This window comes from Artibeus jamaicensis, unplaced genomic scaffold (genome assembly GCF_021234435.1).
Source record: "Artibeus jamaicensis isolate MK-2021 breed Jamaican fruit bat unplaced genomic scaffold, CSHL_Jam_final scaffold_833, whole genome shotgun sequence".
Lineage (NCBI taxonomy): Eukaryota > Metazoa > Chordata > Mammalia > Chiroptera > Phyllostomidae > Artibeus > Artibeus jamaicensis.
The window spans coordinates 4267154-4279780 of NW_026522056.1; the positions used below are offsets into that span (position 1 = coordinate 4267154).

General features: G+C 44.4%; 1 long non-coding RNA gene across 1 annotated transcript; it reads left to right on the forward strand.

Moving 5' to 3' along the window:
* Positions 1-1341: 1341 nt before the first annotated feature.
* LOC128626626 (uncharacterized) lies at positions 1342-4407 on the forward strand. The gene is made up of 4 exons (XR_008390613.1): positions 1342-1428; positions 1725-2551; positions 3859-4060; positions 4257-4407. It is a non-coding gene; the product is annotated as an uncharacterized LOC128626626 (long non-coding RNA).
* The last annotated feature ends 8220 nt before the right edge of the window (positions 4408-12627 follow it).

Here is a 12627-nt window from a genome sequence, read left to right on the forward strand (position 1 = left end):
AGGAGATACTGACTTGGGAGGAGCAAGGGGAGGAGCTAGGTACAGGCAGACTCTATAGTTTGGCAAGTGAGATGAAATGTTTCTCTCTTCAAACATAATAGGCACAAAACTTCTGTTGTCCAGTTCGAAGAATCACTAGTGCCTGGTGCAAGCTAAAGTGTGGATTCTGACACTGGTGTTTGTTACAACAGCCCCTGCGGTGTGATTACAACTGGGTGGTTTCTAAGATGGCTCTCTAGTCCTGCTGGAGAGTCTCTGAACCACAAAATAACAAATGTGGCATTTAACCAGGGGACTGGATTCTGTCGTTTGGAACAAAGTACCTTGACTAGAATACCCAACATGTCTAAAAGCACCAATTTTCCCAAGAGAGGAAGCAAGGTCATTGGCTGAAATTGAGAGGTGAGGGCTTGAAGAGCCAGATAATGGATTAAAGCAGTTGATGAAAAACCTGGAAAAGAAGCTGATTCGAGACTCACAGAGGAATTGATGGGAAGCCTGAGGGTCCAGCTAACATTCGACCCATGGGTCATGGTATCTCCATTATTGTGTCATTTTCTTTCTCCAGCAGAATAGGGGATAGAGTGAGGGAATTGAAAGCCTGAGGAGAGAAGGGAAGGGCTGAAGGTGAAATTAAGAGAATTGCTTAAATTGGGGGAATTAAGGGAATTCAAGTTCCTTCGAGCTAAAAGAGCAGTATACAGTGAGTTCATGGGAATGCTGTGAGAACAGTAGGTTGTAGCTAGAAGTTGCGATGCCCAAATATTAGATTTTAGAGCCAGAGGGAAGCCTGGTCATGGACAGATCCAAAGGAGCAGGGGACATCTCTGGGATTAAAGAGACCCGGAATGTGTGAGCTATGCTGAAGAATGGGTCCCCTACCTACGCAGATGGAAACATTTCCTAGGATAATGGCAGCATGTGAAGAGAAAAACTTTGTATCATGTTGCAAAGTCTCTGCATGGGGGCAGTGTTGAGAAGCTATGAGAATGACATTGGTCAGAGGGATGAGCTGGTAGAGCCTCATGTAAATCTAAAACTGCAGCGTGAGCTTTAACAGAAGAAACATCATAGACTAGAAAGTGGGGGTGAGGAGGTGAAAATATCTGGAAAGCAGACACAGCCAGAACTAAAAATGATGAAACTGAAAAGTTGACGTGAAAAGTTAACGTGAGAGCAACCGTTTTAAAGCGTCGCCGGAGCAGCCAATCCAGAGGAACCACTCCTGCTCGCAGGCCTTGCTCCTTGACCCCTTGGAATGTTTGAATGAGGAAACATGACCTTTGGGCCAGGCCAAAGAGACAAAGTAACATTGCCTTACAACAGTTAAGGACACTCTTTCCGAAGATAGAATCAGTAACCAGCCATGTAGAGGTAAAGAACTGTTCAACTGGTTCGCATCAATAGAAATGTTTTCCTCCTATCTAGGTAACGATTTTCCTCTGTTTTCTTATAAAACCCCTTGCCTTTACCTTGTAATTGGGACACAGTTTGGGTTTCTGCCTGAATTGTATTTCTGTGGTCACAGATAAATACTTGTTGCCTCTCACTTTGGCGTTTTATTTTTCAGTTAATAAAACCCAGTGTAGCAATAACTAATGGAATGGAAGAGAAAAGAGGTGGGGGTGGTGGTAAGGTTCGGGTTGTCCATTTGCTAAATGATAGTATCAGAGAGATGAGATGGATGGAGAGTAGTAACTGATTTCAAATTTCAAATTTCCTAGCTGCGTCCGAGGCATTTCGAGGACCAGCACTAACTGAGCGCCCCTGAGATCCCCTGACACGCCTTCAGATGTTTGAAGATGCTCCCACATGCCTTCAGGCCTTCTTTGCTCAATCCCTAGTTCCTTCCACTGTCCTTCCCTTACCCCATTCACTCTTCTCTGGAAAAACTGCACTTGGTTGTGATCGATGTCATCGGATCATGTGGCACAGAAAAATCACACAAAGCATTGACTGAAGGAGAATGCAGTAGAATCACGTCGGCTGTCCTTCCTACAGACTGAAATTGCTTCATGGGGCCAAAACAAAGGCCCTGACTTCATCTCCTGTGATGTGCCTCTTCTTCTCTCCATTTCCTTCAAATGTACTTGTACCCGAACAATAATTTGCTCACTGATGACAAGTGAGAACAACATAAATGGTGATGGTGATGAAAATGGTGATGATGGTGAAGTGCAAAGCATCCATGAGTGACCAATATCTTACAAGATTCCCATAAGCATTCATGAGTTAGGTCATGAATATTCAGGTTTCGTTTGTTTACTTGACCTGAACCTTATACATAAAACAAGAGATATGTGATTTCTCAGGGACCTGTTATGCTAATGCCCAGAGTACTTCCTGGTTTAAATCAGGTTGGGCAAGCTGAGGACATTAACGTGACTTCCTCGAAATGCCTGACTTGTCTCCACAGGGTAGCTTACGTACCGGGGAATTTCGATTCGTACGAAAGACACAGCAGAAAGATATACTCAACATCCTGCTCCCGTGTGGTGCTCTTGATTGTTAAACTACACCCTTAGGCTTAATGAACAAATCTACTAAACAGGTACTTTGAATTCACTTATAGTTACAGGTTAAAGTTTGTTTGATGTGGAGTGATCACCTCTTTTCTAAAAACCAACCCAAGTTATGATCTATCAGAACTTAGTCCCATAGAATACCAGCTAAAACAAGGTGAATCGAAGTTAATAATAAATAAAAGGAAGCATCGTTTTGGGAACATAAGTTCAGTGCTGCAAGATCTGTTTGGGGCCATTCCTCTTTAGTGTCTCCATTAGTTAAGGTCAAGCATAATGTAAAGAAAATCAATGAGAAATTCTAAAGTATGGGGGCTCATTTATAGCCTTGAAAAATAAAGGAATATTAAATAAACTAATTATAAACATTAAACGAACATCACATGAAGTGTTAGCTGAAAAGCTCTCAAATGTATAGTTTAAAACATAACCACGAGGGATGAAGAGAGGAGTTGTTTGTGCAAAGATCGTTAGATTGAGATCTGAATTCTAGTCTTTAATAGTCTCTAGGTTAATATGGGTAGGTCATTGTCCCTCTTGGAAGAAAGGGAAGGAGGGTAGGAGGGAGGAAGGAAGGAAGGGGAAATAAAAAAAGAAAGAGAGAAAGAGGAAGGAAGGAAGGAAGGAAGGAAGGAAGGAAGGAAGGAAGGAAGGACAGAAGGAAGGAAGGAGAAAGGGAGAAAGAGAAAGGAAGGCAGGCCCTTATAAGAAGTATCACAATGGTCTATCCTAATTTATGACTTGTCCAGACCCTCCACATGAGTCATCTGCAGAAACAAGCCACCCCAGGACACCGAGAAATAAATTCCTGTACAAATCTGAGCTTCCTTGGGCACACTGTTCACATTCTAGAGAGTTTTGTATTAGACTGTGCGGCAGAATGTTACACTAATGGTTCCCAGTGAGTCAGACCTCCCAGTTTCCATGTCACTGTGAAGTCCCTCCTACTTTGACTCCGGACTCAGCCATGGGCTTGCCTCGGCCAATAGAACATGAGCACACGTGCAGCAACACTTTGGGACTTGTCCTCTTGGGATGCTGCTACTGCTCTGCGGTCTAGACAACTTTAGAGTAGAAGGCCACAGGCAGAGAGAGGCCCTGCTGTTTCAGCCTGTCCTGGCTTCCAGCTGCCCCACAGGAATGAGTCCAGGCAAGACCAGCAGAAGAACCAGACTCAGGAGAAATATTAAAGTGCAATTGTTTAATGTCTCTAAGTTTTGGGGTGTTTGTTATGCAGCAAAAGATAACTGATACAAGTGGGAAAGAGGACTAAAACTGTCTAATTAAGAAAATGTTCCTAAAATTCTAGAGCCTTAACATCCTATTATGTTTCCAGCCCCACTGACAACCTCAACTGCCTCTGTGACTGTCCCATGCATCTGCACCATTTCCTTACCAAAGCTCCAGGAAGAAGGAGGGAGAGTGAGGTGAATTTTATCATGATCATTGGAGTGCGCCACACACAGGACGCAGGTCCCTGCAAGAAGGTGGGATGTATCTTCTCCCGAATGCTCTCAGCTTTGTCTGGGACCTTTGCGGTATTCATACTTTTTACTCCTTTATTAAAATGATCACTATGGTTTTTATTTATGACATTTCCCCCTTTTAGATAATATGCTTATTGCTATCAAGGACTGTTTCTTTCTGTTACCCCCCTCCCAGCAATAACAGACATTTACTGTGTGTCTGATGAGCAAGTAGAAATAATCATTCATTTCCCTTTTGCTGTAACAGTGGGAACCACACACCTGCAGATTTGAGACCTGTTATTTCAGTAGGAAGAGAAAAAAAGCAGGAAGAGGAGAGCCACGCGTGACTTCTCTTTTAACTCAAATGTGCTAGAAGTAGCTCCCTTAATTCTGTCGACATGTTTGGCCCTACCAACAAAAAGTGTTACAATAAAAATATATAATTCTTATGAAATACCGTGAGAAGTTTAATAAACAGATTTCCATTCCAACTACAATATGTTCAAGTGGGATCAAGATGAAAATTTAACAAACTAATATTCTCATGAGCACAGAGCCCCACCAAGGGAGTGCCCCAGTCTGTGCCCTGATCTGCCTCTCAGACACCCATCGCTGTGCAGGTAACCCTTCATTGTGCATGAGGTGGGTATAAACTAAATAGAATGCACAAGGTGAAGGAAAGAATTTATAATCTATAACCAAGAACAAAGGAATTGTTGAATTATAATTCACGGTCACATTATTAAAGTTGCAAGACCAGTCATGTAAGTAATAATCCTTCTGGGTCAGAATTCTAGAAATGCTATGTATTTCTAAAGAATAGTTACTTAGGGTGTGTCATTCGCATTCTAGGGATAAAAGATTTATATCATTGCATATAATGAATGATAATTTAAAAAATAATAAAACTCCAAGGCAACATAACAATAGAGGCATATTATTCTGTGGCAAGATAATAACACAAATCCCCATTAGACTCCCCCTCATACAGAATAGCATCTCATTTCAGCACATTCAAGCTGAATGAGCTGTTTCCCAAGGTCGGGATAATTCCACAAAGCACACTGATAGTTTCTTAGGTTACAAAGCTACTTGACCTTAATTTCCAAAAATGAGCTTATGCACACTATTCAAGCAGGCACTGATTCTCTCTGGCCAAGCCCAAATTTAGATTAATTTGTTCCTTCAACAAACACACATTAAGTACCTATTCCGTATCAGGCACTGCACTAGGCTCTGGGGATGCAAATGTGATGAGACAAAGTTGCAGATTTCCTATGGAAGTAGGGACAATGACAGAGTGCCAGTGGCAGCCAGGTGAGTGAGGGGGTGGAGGGAGGCTTGGCCTGGGCGTTAGCACCCCCACGGCCCAGCCCTAGTCCCACCCCTACCCAAGCTATTACGTAAACTAGGCAAAGGTCCTCCCCTGTCAGTTAAGATCAAAAAGCCTATCTCACCAAATATGTAGTGAGGGCTGAATGAAATAATAGCTCGAAACTGCTCTAAAGTGTTAATTTGCACAGATCTATGGTGTCATTGTCAGGTACAGCACACTCAGAAGACTGGAAACGATGTCCACCCAACCACCCAGTGTTACCTCTTTAGTGACACACCCTACTTTCACGGAGTCTAACTGGGAAATAGTATTTTTTAAAAAACAGTGAGATTTGAGTCTTTCGTTCCTAGATTTTCTATTTAACCAATTTAGAAGGGCTGTTCACCAGGTAGCAAAACTAACCATAAAGTGTACACTTTTAAGCCAGTATCGACCAGAGAAATTCCTCCTCTTTCAATTTGAAATCATTTCCGGAAGCCAGGTGCACTCTCCAACAGGAAAGGAGCGTGGATTTGAGGCTTCAGCGGACAGCAAAGCTCACTTAAGGAAGCAACAGGATCATGTATTCATTTTAAAAATCACCTCCAGCCCTGACTGCTGTGGATCCATTGATTGGGCATCTTCCTGAGAAGTGAAAGGTCGCCAGTTCAATTCCTGGTTCGGACCCATGCCTGGGTTGCCAGGTCCCCGGCTGGGGCGTGTGCAAGACGCAACAGATTGTCGTGTTTCTCTCCCTCTCTTTCCCCCTCCCTTCTCCTCTCTCTAAAAATAAATAAAGTCTTTTAAACAAATAAATAAGTAAAAATCACCTCCATTCTCATTACCTGTGTGGTGTTGATTCCTCTTTTCCTTCTTATTCCCCACTTTCTTCTCCGTGTACTTCCTGTTTTCATCAGAATTTAACTGAAGGAACCACTCAGAACAGATCGATTGTTCTATCAAGACCTGCTTGTTACACTTAAGAGGATCACAGCCCCAACTGTTCTCCAGAGTGGGCTCCAGATCGACGTGGTCCCTGCGTTGGTCTGCTGTGAGCCCGGGGCTGTGAGGAAACTGGCGTGGAGTCCTGTACACCCCACAGCTGGCCTTGAACTCGAACAGCCCTGAAAGCCACTCCTGTCTGCCTCTCGATCAAGAGACAGAGGGGCTTTATGTTAGGAGAGAAATGCAGGTTCCCTACACCCTTTCTCCTGAAGTCAGTTAGGTAAGCGATCTAGTTCATTTAAGGTAGCATGATACCTGTGAGGGTCATGGGTCATAGACTCTTTGTTTTAATTCTGGACACACCACTAGCTAGCTCTGTGACAGTTAAACCTGCTCCCCTCATCCCTTTCTTCAGCTGCAAGTGAGGTCCAAATAATGTTCAGATTCCTTCTAAATGTTGTGTGATTTACTGTCTTTTAATGAGGACTTCTAACATGAAGGATTCATTCCCAGTGAGGGACAGTGTGGTTATTTAGATTCTAAATGGATATTGATTTTTTTCACCAAAGGGACTCTACTCTTTTTCATAGTTCTCTATTTGCATAGCATGATCTGTCATTTATTGGCCATAACTTTCACTATACTGGATGCTATACCAATTTCTCTGTCATTAAAACTCTAAGATGCCAATAAACTCTCTGTCTCAAACTTAAACAATAGCATGCAGTGTTGAGGTCATGGGTTGGCTCTTATTTAAACATACACTTAGAGGAAGAGGTAAAGTGTCTTACTTTGCCCAAGGGTAGAATGAACTTCAACTTCCAGTTATAAGCAGTCTTCAGGCACACAGAATATAATGGAGGGAAATGGTTTAGTGGGAAGAACAGTTCTAGGGAGCAGAATTAAAGCCACCTCCAGGAAAGACAAGGAAATGACTGAGAACACCCGGGGCCATGGAGTGAAGGTCAGGAGTCTTTGGGCCAAAGAGGGAAGTGCTTTCCTCAACAAACGGGCCAGCGGGAGCACCTGGGCTTCATAACCAGGCAACAGTAAAAGGAAGGAAATTAGCAAGTCTTAGATACATGGGGCAGCCAAGGGAAGCCAGACACCGTCATCTCATGCATTGCATTTAATTCCCGCCTGGTTAAATGATGCACTGAGTCTGGTGGATCATCCATCCCCGTGGGACAAGATTATGGGACTTACTTCAAAGCCAGAACCAAGAGGATGAACATCTGGTTTCATGTTTATTTTAGTAACATCTAAGGGCTACCATGACTACGCCTTCAAAATCTCCCATAACTAATTGACTTTGTTTCCACATATTTTAGTGGTTCCTAACCTCGGGCACACATTAGAACTTCCTGGGGTGCTCTGAAAAAATTGTGATGTCTGTGCTCCATCCTATTCCAATCAAGAACCCCTTGAAGCAGGGAGACAGAGGGCCAAACATTGCATCTCTCTAGGTTATTGTCACATGTGCTTGAGAACTACTTCTGTGCTCACTGGCAGTAAACCCTCATCAAACGAAAATGAATCTGTGTACTTTCTGCAAAGATGGCACACCAGAGCAAAGTTAGGGAGTCAAAACCTGCTTCTGAACCTGGTCTAAGGAAGGGGTGAGACCTTGGTTTTATTCGCATTAGGAGACCTACTGGAAGCTGCCCGGGAAGGATACAAGGAAAGCCGTCATGCTCACAAGAGCTTGCTTCTGCTCCTTTTCTGGTCAGGCTGGTCAGATGCACTGGGGACTGCAAGCTCTTCACAGATGCACCTTATCACTCGGGGTAGAAGTTACTCAATTCCATGCGGGAGCCTCGGGGCAGCAGTTCCTCTGGGCCACAGGCTGCGTGCGTGCCTCTGTAACACAGAAACGCGGAGAGTGAAGGGTGTCTTCTCAGAAACAATTCCATAAAGGTAATCCAGGGAAAAATATGAAAAATTAGAGTAATCTGATGAATTCAAAGATGAATAAAAAGGCCAACAGTTTACCTTGATATTTATAAAGATGAAAAGTAAAGCCCAAATAGAGTCATAAACCGGTGAAAATAGTTCATAATCAAATCTAATTGCTGGCAGCAAGCTAAAATACAGAAGACCTTCAATAACATTTTTATGATCGGTGTCTTGACTGGCATGTATTTTGAAATTTGATCAATTTTTAATAAAGTTGAAATGTTTAGTCTTTTTCTTTCACATCTACTTTATATTCACTGTAGGACAAAGGTAGAACTTCTTTAAAAATAAAAAATAAGTGTTTGTAGATGATAAAACAAGACAGGGAAAATGTTATCGTTTATCCTATCTTTTCCCCTAAAGAGAAGACCTGAAGGTAACCTCCACTTTCTGTGGAACTCAAACACAAACTGGCCTCGCGGAAGTGAGCAGTGGCCCCTCCAGCCTTTCGGGCAGCAGCACCGGGCTGTGTGCTGCTCAGCCCGGGGGCGGGGGGTGCCTCAGGCTTTGTCCGCCCTGCTCAGCACCCCTCCAGTGGACAGTGCCATGACCGGTAGCTGTGCACCCAACCCTGGGCAGCAGGGATCTTTAGCAACCTTCCAAAAGGAATGCCAGAGAATGCGTCAATTAAAGTGTGGGCTATTTGGTTTTTGGTGTCCATCACTGGGAATAAATGAGCAATTTTAAAAATTAGTATATACAATCGGGAATAGACATTAGCTTTTCCTGTGGACCACTGGCTCTGGATGGGCAATGGGGCATTCCTGAACACGTGTCCTGGTGACACCCATTGTGTATGTCTCCAACCAGCCAGTGGCCAGCTAGCAGGAGATGCTCAGCTGGTGGCCCAGACCTCACACTCGATCAGGAGTGTTGCCAGCAGGTGAAGGCAGCAATCCTCCCCACACATGCCCTAGATCACGGGTGGGGAAGTGTTTCCTACTGAGAACCCTGTCGAGGGCCTTGTAAATAAGTAACAGCTGCTTGATTTTTTTTTTAAGCAATAGAAAAAAATCTTGTCTACTTTTCAAGTGGAGAAGAACTGTGTTTTTGGTTCTAGATTATGCCAGTTGATAGAGGAAACCCCCGGAGATGGGGGAGAGGAAGCAAAAAGGGGAGGTGGTAGAGGAGAGGGGAGACGAAGTGCAGAGGGTGGAGAGAGAACTGCAGACACTGAAAGGAGGAGCGGTATCTACAAATATAGGGAAGAGACACGTGGCAAGAAGGATGGAACAGCGACGAGGAGAGAAAAGGAAGGAGGCGCCGGGCTCCACGTTGAGTGGAGGATCGATCACACTCTGCGTACAGCCTGCATTCATTTGGACTGTTGACATCCATTCAACCAACATGCACCGCACACCTGTTGTGTGCCTGGGTGTTGGGTCAGATTCAAATTTGCATAGGCTAGTCCTTGCTCTCACAACACTTACGCTCTGAAAGAGGTCAAAAACGTACACACAGCTACTGAACAGGGCAGGGCTGCAGCGAAGTGGCAGCAGGGACCCTGGCTGTCTGCTCTCTGCTGTCCCCCAGTGTCACCACAGGGCCTGGCACCTAACTCGTGATACAAATATATCAGCATGCAAGAGGCACGGACTGTTTCCAGCTGGGAGGAGGGCAGGCAAGAAAGTTTTCCTAAAGATCCATGCTTGAAGGACAGGTAGGATACTCAGAATCCAAGTCGTGGGACAAGACTTTTTACACAGGCTCCACAGTGTGAAGCTGCAGAGCCCGTACAGCTTTAGAGCCTAAAAATGCCAGATTATCTGAACGCAGGATTTGTGTCAGGAAGATGATATAGTTGAAAGACATTAGTGTTAGGTTGTTCTGGGTTTTGAAAGTTGGCAAGAGGTTAAGTCTTCCTTCGGACAAGAAAGAGGGGTAGACGTCAAAGATGTTTTTAGCAACCAAGTGAAGGATCAGAATCAAGATTATCAAGATAAGTTTGACAACTGCGCTCAGCAACGTCTGGCCTGGAGCACCTGGAGCAGAGTTTTTGACAGCAGGGTCAGTAATCCCACCTTTGACCCAGTCTCTAGGAGTGCTTGCTCAAAACACAGGCGCCTGGCCCTTGCAGATACTATATTTCTTAGCTCTGGGGAGAGGTCAAAGATCTGTGTTTAAGTAAGCTACCCACTACAAGAAATTTCCTATGCATAAAACTAGCTAAAACTGGCTTAGAAACTAGACCAGTGAGGAGGTGTATTAGTTATCTATGGCTGTGTAACAAGTGTCTCCCAATTGTGTCTTAATACAACACAAATTTGCCACCTCCGTGTTGCAGGTCAGGAATTTGAGAGTGGCTTAATTGGGTGATCTCATGAATTTGCACTGAAGCTATAGGCCAATAATGCAATCAGCTGAAGGTTTGACCGGGGCTATAGATTCCATGTCCAAGTTCATTCTGTGGCTATTGGCACAAGCCCTCAGTTCCTCTCCACGTGGGCTTCTCCATAGGGTTGGTCATAACATGGCAGTTGGCTTTCTGAGGAGTAAATGACCCAAGAGAAGAAGACGCACACAACAAGACAAGGGGCGACGCCTTTTATAAGCGACATAACGCAGTCCTCCCTCCTTATCTGTGGTTGGTCAACAGTGCTCTGAAAATATTAAATGGTAAATTCCAGAAAAAAAAACACAACAACTCACGTTTTCTTTTTAAAAAACACTTATATTTATTTATGCTTAAAGAGAGAAGGAGGGAAATGGCAATGTGTGAGAGAAACATCAATCTGTCACCCCTTGCACACCCCCAACTGGGGACCTGGTCCACAACCCAGGCATGTGCCCTGACTGGGAATCGAACCAGCAACCTTCCAGCTCGCAGGCCAGCACTTAATCCACTGAGCCACACTAGCCAGGGCCCTTCTTTTTTACAGAATTTATTGGGGCGACATTGGTTAATAAAATTACATAGGTTTCAGGTGCACAGTTCTTTAATACATCATCTGTATAATGTATTATACGTTCAGCACCCCAAGTCAAGGCTCCTTCCAATGGCACTAACCAAGCCCCATACCCTCCTGCACCCTCCTACCCCCTTTCTCTCTGATAATCACCACACTCTTGTCTGTGTCTGTGCAACTCATCAGTTTTAAATTGAGCGCTGCTCCAATGAACCTTTCCTGCTCTGCCCTGCCCTAGACATAAACCACCCTTTCATCTAGCATATTTACACTATACATGCTACGCACACCTTAGTCACTTAGTAACCATCTCTGTGATCAGATCAACTGTCATGGCATCGTGGTGCTTTTGCTCAAGTCACCCGAATTTTACTTAACAATGGCCCAAAGCCATTCACATCACTTTCATTACACTGTACTGTTATAATACTTCCATTTCATGATTAGTTATTGTTATTAATCGCTTACTATTCCTAATTGATAAATTAAACTTTATCATAGATATGCATATATAGGAGAAAACATAGTATATATAGGGTTTGGTACTACCCGTGGTTTTAGTCAACCACTGGTGGTCTTGGAATGCATTCCCCACAGCCAAGGAAAGGAGCGCTGCACCATGAGGGGGGCAGTCACTGAGGCTGCCTTGGACTCTAGGTACCCTAGGAGGCAAAATCCATACCCTAGGTGTGAAGCGATAACTTGAAATGATAGTATGTGATGTGAAATAATATGAACTAATGTGTCTGAACTCGTACCACGTTCAGGAACTGTGGTAAGCATTTTGCATGTTTTACCTCATTTAACCCTTGTAACAACTTAATGAGTTAGGTAGGCACCGCTATTATTCAGAGGGTGAAACCAAAGGATGGAGAGGTGAGTAGCCACGCGGGAGCGCTGTGATAAAGGACCTGGGCAGAGGTGGAATGCAGTGGAAGGTAATTGGTTGTTACAAGTGCCCTATGGAATTTTTACTGCCTAATGAACCACCCTTCACGGTTCATCAGCTGTTCACTCCACAGTGTTAGGATTCACTGTGAGCTGGCCACAGCTGACCAGGGCAAGTGACACTGCAGCCAAAAAACACCCCACAGGCCATTCATTTAATGAGCGCAGGGAACCGACCCTAAACCGGAAATTCCCCTCTGTTAGGATGTGTGGGACAGTTCCTAATAGCTCGGTCTGGGGACAGATCTCCGCCCGAAGGCTCTTTCTAACCTCGAGAACCTTCTGCAGTTTGGAGAGGCTGAAAGTGAGACAGTGTCCTGTCTGAATAGAGCAGGCCAGGCTGCCGAATTCACTAGACAGGCTGTGCAGAGGCGGACTGTTTATTACATCTTTCCCCACCACTTGCCGTCTGGGGTTCACCAAATGAAGCCGCCTTCCTCCAGTTTTGTATGTTTCTATTCAGGGGAACATACCCTCCCGTGTCTCTGTTTCTACTCCATTTCCTCCAGAGCTCCCCCTCCCGGGCCCGGTCAGCTTCTCCCTTCACACACCACTGCGACCTGTGC